At 36.2% G+C, this 6,633-nt stretch overlaps 1 long non-coding RNA gene across 1 annotated transcript; it reads right to left on the bottom strand.

Annotated features, from left to right (window-relative positions):
- Window positions 1-2,146: 2,146 nt before the first annotated feature.
- LOC125235124 lies at window positions 2,147-4,955 on the bottom strand. Its single transcript, XR_007178051.1, has 2 exons — window positions 4,772-4,955; window positions 2,147-3,835 (listed from the first exon to the last, which is right to left on the bottom strand). It is a non-coding gene; the product is annotated as an uncharacterized LOC125235124 (long non-coding RNA).
- Window positions 4,956-6,633: the final 1,678 nt, after the last annotated feature.

Below are 6,633 nucleotides of genomic sequence, written 5' to 3'. Positions count from 1 at the left end.
ATGGCTAAGTACTTAAAAGGTTTCTGACAATAAATTTTGTTTTATAATTTTACTTGACGAACCCCAATTCGGCTTAGAGATCTGTTACGACTTATTTAGTTTTATTTGTACATTTTTACGTTATTCTTTATTTTTGATTAATTATTTATTTTCTACGTAAGGTTGTGATTAACTTTGGCATTTATTGATATAAAGAGACTAATGTTTATTTTGTGTCCGGATTTTGTATAATAATGCACCTTGTTTTAATCCACTTTGGTATGAAGACATGGTCCGATGTGGAAGAAAGCGCAAAACTACATGCATGTATAATACGTTTACAAGAATAGATCGAAGCAGAAACACACCCCTCCCCTCGGTTTCTCGACGAGTTTCTACCCCTATCTTTTTTTTCCTATGACCCTTAAAGCTATATAAATGGCAAATTTCGTGCTTTCTGCCACATGGGACTATAGCCGAGGTTAAGAAGAGGTACTTTAACTAGATAACGCTGGCATCGAATGGTGGTTATGACAGTTCCAAGTGTTTTATGAAGAAATAGATAAAATAGTTATGTTATTAGTGTATTCATTATGTGGCATCCAACCATCATTTGGCGCGAGAGATATAAGAATACACTTTTTTTTAAATGTCATCCTCATCGATGATAAACTAAAAAGGTGTCGTTCCTTAAAAAAGGGTTTAACGCTGGTGTCATGGCGATGGCGTCTTTTGTACAGGGTGGGCCAATGATAAATGCATTTTTGAAAATTGAAATAATAGGATTTTTTTGTGGTTTTGAAATAAAAAGTATATTTAGAAAGTATGTCAAATAAATAAATTTTACGTTTTAAAAATTAAATCATCAAGATGTCGTCCGTGGCGGTTGCGGCACTCTTCCAGCCTTGCTTGTAAATTTTGAAAGACTTTCGTCAGAAGTTGCGGAGATATTGCTTGGATTTCTTGGCGAATGTTCTCCTTTAATTCTGCTGTGGTTGCCGGATTATTTGAGTACACTTTACTTTTCAAGTAACCCCATAAAAAAAAGTCAGCTGGAGTTAAGTCAGGGCTCCTGGGAGGCCAAGCAATATCACCCCGAATCTGAACTCAAGTCGAAAAAGCCGACGAACAGACACATAAGATCGATTGTTTTCATAAAAAGCTTGAATGCAAAACGCTCGCTGTTCTCCCGTGTAAGACACCATTTTGAATAAAAATTTACTTTTTTTCTTTTAATGACACCATTATTATATGCCAATGTTTTGTAATTTTGACAAAGGAGGTCGAGACAAAAGTGAATTTATCACTGGCCCACCCTGTATTAAATCTATTGAATTAGTGATAATAACCGTCGTCGTCGTGTCCTGGCCCATTTTTTGAACGATTTCTGAAGGCCTAATATTCTAATACAGCCTAATTCAAATTTAAATATACGTAAAATATTAAATTTAATTATGATAAGGGTCGGTTAAATATGACTTGTGTATTTGCACTTAAATATTTCAAACAATTTATTTCACTGTGCCGGTAAATGAATCAAATGTCTGTCTGTGTCTGGTATGTCTGTCAATAACTCATTAAATAAACATTAATAAAAAATCTTAAAAAATGGTTCGAATATCTAAGAGTCAAAAATGATTTCGATAGGTAATGTTTTGAAGAGAGTTTGTATTCGAATTGGCTCGTTAGTCTTAGGGTATGCGCCGACGAGCAACTTTGTTGCATACCCTTATAATGCTCCAGAAATAGGCCAACACTTACTATTGTGCCTGAGCTGTAAGTTCACATTTTTGACACATTTGTTTTGAAGTACGTTGCTAAGACGTATCGTTTGCCAAATCTAGCGATTATTTACGAATTGGTTTAATCTATTAGGCCCTATGTACAAGGAGGCGCTTAAAAATATATACGATTACTATCAACTTATTGAAATGTCATTTGAATCGGAATGACAGACTCTGCCACAGCACTAGTTTAAAAATAGAAATGAGTGATAAATGAGTCATTTATCATTCATTTTTATCCGGGGATTTGGATGCCACACTGCGGGATGTCAAGTAGAAACAGTATATGGATACGCCGTCTGGCCCGTGATATTTTTTTTGTGTCATAGTAGACAAATGATCAAACAGATCGCCTGATGGTATGCATACTACCGTTGCTTGTGTAAACTGTGAATTAAACAGCACCAAAAACTGAAGTAGGCTTGATGATGAAGTTGGTATATAATATGTTGCCTTTTAGTGTTGTTGGATGATAATAAAGTGATTTTTTATATTAAATCACATATTTTATTGTAAGACAGGCCTATATTAAACTAATTAAAAAAAACTCAGCATTAATAACATTGATGATGTCATGTCACATTTAAAACATTGACCCATAATAGCAATACATTGACAACCAATATATAACATTATACAGGTAAATTATGATTAAAAAAACTGTCCTTTATCTAACCATATAAAGCCCGGAATCCCGCGGCATATCCATACTAGCATAATGATTGAGGTCATTCACCCCGTGTGGCAACCAAATCCCCGATCATTGTAAATGACATAATAAGTAAATCCTGCGTGATAAATTAATATCGTAAAATACTCACTAACGAAGAATGTAACATGTGTTAGATTATGTTTGAAGTAAGCGATATATTGTTTTTAAGTAGGTAGGTACTTGATTTTTATTAACACTATTACAGGATTTTATTTAAAATTTCATTAGGTCGCGCCAGTTTAAATGTGAACTTACAGCTCCGGGACAATACTTATGGCTTAATCAATATTTAATAAGGAACGACCATCAGTAACATAATTTAGTCAATTATAAAGTAATTTAAGACATTTTATTTGTAAGATTATCGCACTCAAACGAAGACTGTATGTATAATTATAAGCTTGATCCGCTTTATTAACTATCCATTATCCTAATTAAATATAATTTCAAGTAAAGAGTCTCCCCACATAATCGCTACGTGCACGCTACGCGTCGGAAAGCGCCGATAGCAGCAGCAGCGCGAGAATATGTCGCTGTGACATAGACTGCACGTCCTTAGACATACATATACTTATTATCAGTTCAGTTATGTAATACAATGAGAAAGAGATGTGTGATTTACGTCCCGGCGAGCCTTGCAAAATGCGTGCCGAGCCGAGTTACTTTCGCTTTCTACCGCAAGCCTAAAATATTTCCTATCACATTTTGCCGATTCCGAGTCGATAGCATTAGACCCTACTCATAGTGTTGTGCTCCTGCTCGTGAGGAAGGCTGCCAGAGCGAGGGTGAGGTGCGGTGTGCTGGTGACGGACGCGTCGGCAACCCGAGTTCCCTCCTTAGAATTTGTACACTCCTTTTGATGTGTACTTAACACAGCAAAAAGGAGTGTACAATTTTCTAATGGGATGGCAACGCGCATGTGACACTCCTTGAGTTGCACGCGTCCATAGGTTACGGTGACCGCTTTCCATCAGGTGGACCGTATGCTTGTTTGCCACCGACGTAGTATGAAAAAAATGTGGGGAGACCCTTGAATGTACATTAAGTATTCTAATGTTAATTACAATGAATTCACTTGATATTGTTATTGAGAATTATAAAATTAGTCATTTATATTAATTATTTGCTATGTTATTAATAAGACTGAAAAAAAAATGAGTCATGAAAAATATGAATTGGTGCCATTAGACTACATTATATTAGCTACGAAAATGTGTAAAATATGCTTTCTGAGGACCAATGTGCCTGCATTGCACGCAGCTTTTAAATAGTTAAAGCATTGGATGATACCAGTTGTTTTACAAGCTTATATTAAATACAATATTATGGACTAGCATTTTGATTACTTATTGTAGTAAACCTTTCATGGGACCAAACGCTTTCATGGGACCCTCAAGTCTCCGAAATAAGTCGTAAGATTTTTGCCTCTCTACATTCCCTCAAGCGTCTGCAGAACTTCCTCCCGCATCAGACTAAGGTTATGTTGGCTCAGTCTCTTTTACTTCCTCTTCTCGATTATGCCGATATTTCTTTTCTCGATCTAAGACAGGAACTGCTTGACAAACTTGAACGCCTCCAGAACGTGTGCATAAGATTTATATTCGGGCTAAAGAAATTCGACCATGTTTCCCTCTTTCGCAGTCAACTCAAGTGGCTTCCCATCCGCCGTCGCAGGGATCTGCATATTCTTTCTCTCCTATTTAATGTTCTGTTTAATCCTTCGTCTCCTCTTTATCTTTCACAAAAATTTAAATTTATGGCGGACGGTAGTGGCCATCGTCTACGTTCTAGTTCTGATCTTGCACTGGCAACACCTCATCATAAATCCCGTGCGTATAGTAAATCTTTTGCAGTGCGAGCGGTTCAACTTTGGAATGAGTTGCTTCCGTCCTTAAGGAAATCGCAGTCCGTTGCCTCGCTCAAGGGGCAGTTAAAAAAGCTGTGGCTATCGGAACATGGATGACTTGTTTGTAACTAGTTATAGATACTATATATAAATATATATTTATTTACTATATATATTGTTATATATTCTTTATATTTGATGTACCTTTTATTCCAATTTTATTTTATTATTTTTTGTTTTAGTCTCTTTTATATTTTTATGGGCTTTCCCATAAACTGTTGTACTAAGTGCTATATTTGTCTACCATTCTTCATCACATTTCACCTACTCAAAGGTTAGCTGGAAGAAATCCCTTAAAGGGATAAGTTCGCCTTTGTACTGTCTATCCTGTGTCATATTTGTGTTTTGTGTTTTGTACAATAAAGAGTTTATACATACATACATACATACCTTTTTATAGAGCCTGTTCAGTTGTCGTTTAATGAAAACGCGCCATGTTGCGGAATTTCATTAGAACTAATATTTACTTCATACTAATCTGAACTGTCACCCCATACATCAGAACAAAGACATATATAGATAACTCCATCTAGACAGATAAAGTCTAAGAAAAAAACGTACCTCAGTACCATATAGAAAAAGGTACGGTGGCCTAGATGGCGTTACACCTTTGGGATTTTAACATTTTACATTTTAACACATATCAAGCTAAGAATATGGGCCAAATTGTCAAAACTGAGGTTCAAAAGTCTTAAGCCTGTGTCAAGAGGTTGCAGTTTATACACTGTTTTACTTCGACAGTAACTCTCTATAATACTCGATCCTCTTTGATCAGAATAACACCCCCTCCTGACAATAATCATTAATATATTTCTGGTCAGGCTGTACAGTAAATAAGTCGCAAGACGATACTATGCGAGAACTGGCGTTTCGGGTGGATCTTTCATCGACGCGGGAAAACTCATGATTAGTCGAATTGCTATAGTCCTCTATCAAAATTAGACGAATTTTTAAATACCCTAACGTTTCAAAGACGGCGTTAACCCCGTGGTCTCGTTTAGTGGTGGTGGCAGAGTCTTCTCCGAGACCACGGGGAAACGCCGTCCTTGAAACATCGGAGGTTAGTTAACGTTATGTCCCATTTACAACATTAGGTATATGTAAAAATCGTGAAAGTTTCAAACAAGACTTTACTGTAAGAGGTAGGTACTCCGAGCGGATCGTGGCACATACTCGTATACGTACGCAGAAGCAGCACGCATCAGAGTGTAACGAGCATACCGACTATTTGAATGTTAATGGAATCTAAAATAAACTTGGTTATTAGGTGAAAGGACGGTGAAATCGATTGGCTATGGAATGAAAATAACTTGGTATTGTATTTATTTTTGTATCAGGCGTCTCTAAACTATTAATTCCATTCAGACCAAGTCGCGAGCAAAAGCTAGCAAGTAATAAATAAGGGATACCCCCATTTGCCAGAATTTCATTTGCCATAATTTTATTTGCCATCCTATTCAACAATCATAATATTGTTTCTCATAACATCTTATGCCATAATCATTGTTTACTATATTAATCTAGTGCCAGAAACTTTGTTTCCCATAAAGTCAGTTTCCATAATGTCATTTGTCAGAATCATCGAAATCCGTAATTACCACATTCCATACCATCATTTGTCATATAAATTAGCGTCCAGAAAAGTCAATTTCCATAATGTGTTTTGGCAGAATCGAAAACTACTATAATAGGTACTAGAAGGACTAGAGAATGAAACTGCTATCAGAAAGTAGGTTAGGTTAGGTTAGAACTGTGACCCCCTGGAAAATGAAACTGCTATCAGAAAGTAGGTTAGGTTAGAACTGTGAACCTCTGGAAAAGGAAACTGCTTGAAAAGTAGGTTAGGTTAGGTTAGAACTGTGACCCCCCGGAAAATGAAAATACTATCAGACAGTAGGTTAGGTTAGGTTAGAACTGCGACCCCTGGAAAATGAAACTGCTATCAGAAAGTAGGTTAGGTTAGGTTAGAACTGTGACCCCCTGGAGAATGAAACTGCTGGAAAAGTAGGTTAGGTTAGGTTAGAACTGTGACCCCTGGAAAATGAAACTGCTATCAGAAAGTAGGTTAGGTTAGGTAATAATATGGGCAACAATTAATATGGCAATAATTGCTTATGGCGTTTGAATATTCTATGAAACCATATTATTGCACTTAATAATATGGCTAACAAATAGTATGGCATTGTATGATTATGGAAGGTAATATTCGGATAAACAACGAGTATGTCATATGATTTTTATGGTAAACAAAT

This window comes from Leguminivora glycinivorella, chromosome 17 (genome assembly GCF_023078275.1).
Source record: "Leguminivora glycinivorella isolate SPB_JAAS2020 chromosome 17, LegGlyc_1.1, whole genome shotgun sequence".
NCBI classification, from domain to species: Eukaryota; Metazoa; Arthropoda; class Insecta; order Lepidoptera; family Tortricidae; genus Leguminivora; species Leguminivora glycinivorella.
The sequence above is the reverse complement of the archived record's forward strand: the minus strand, read 5'-3'. Positions and strand labels throughout refer to the sequence as shown.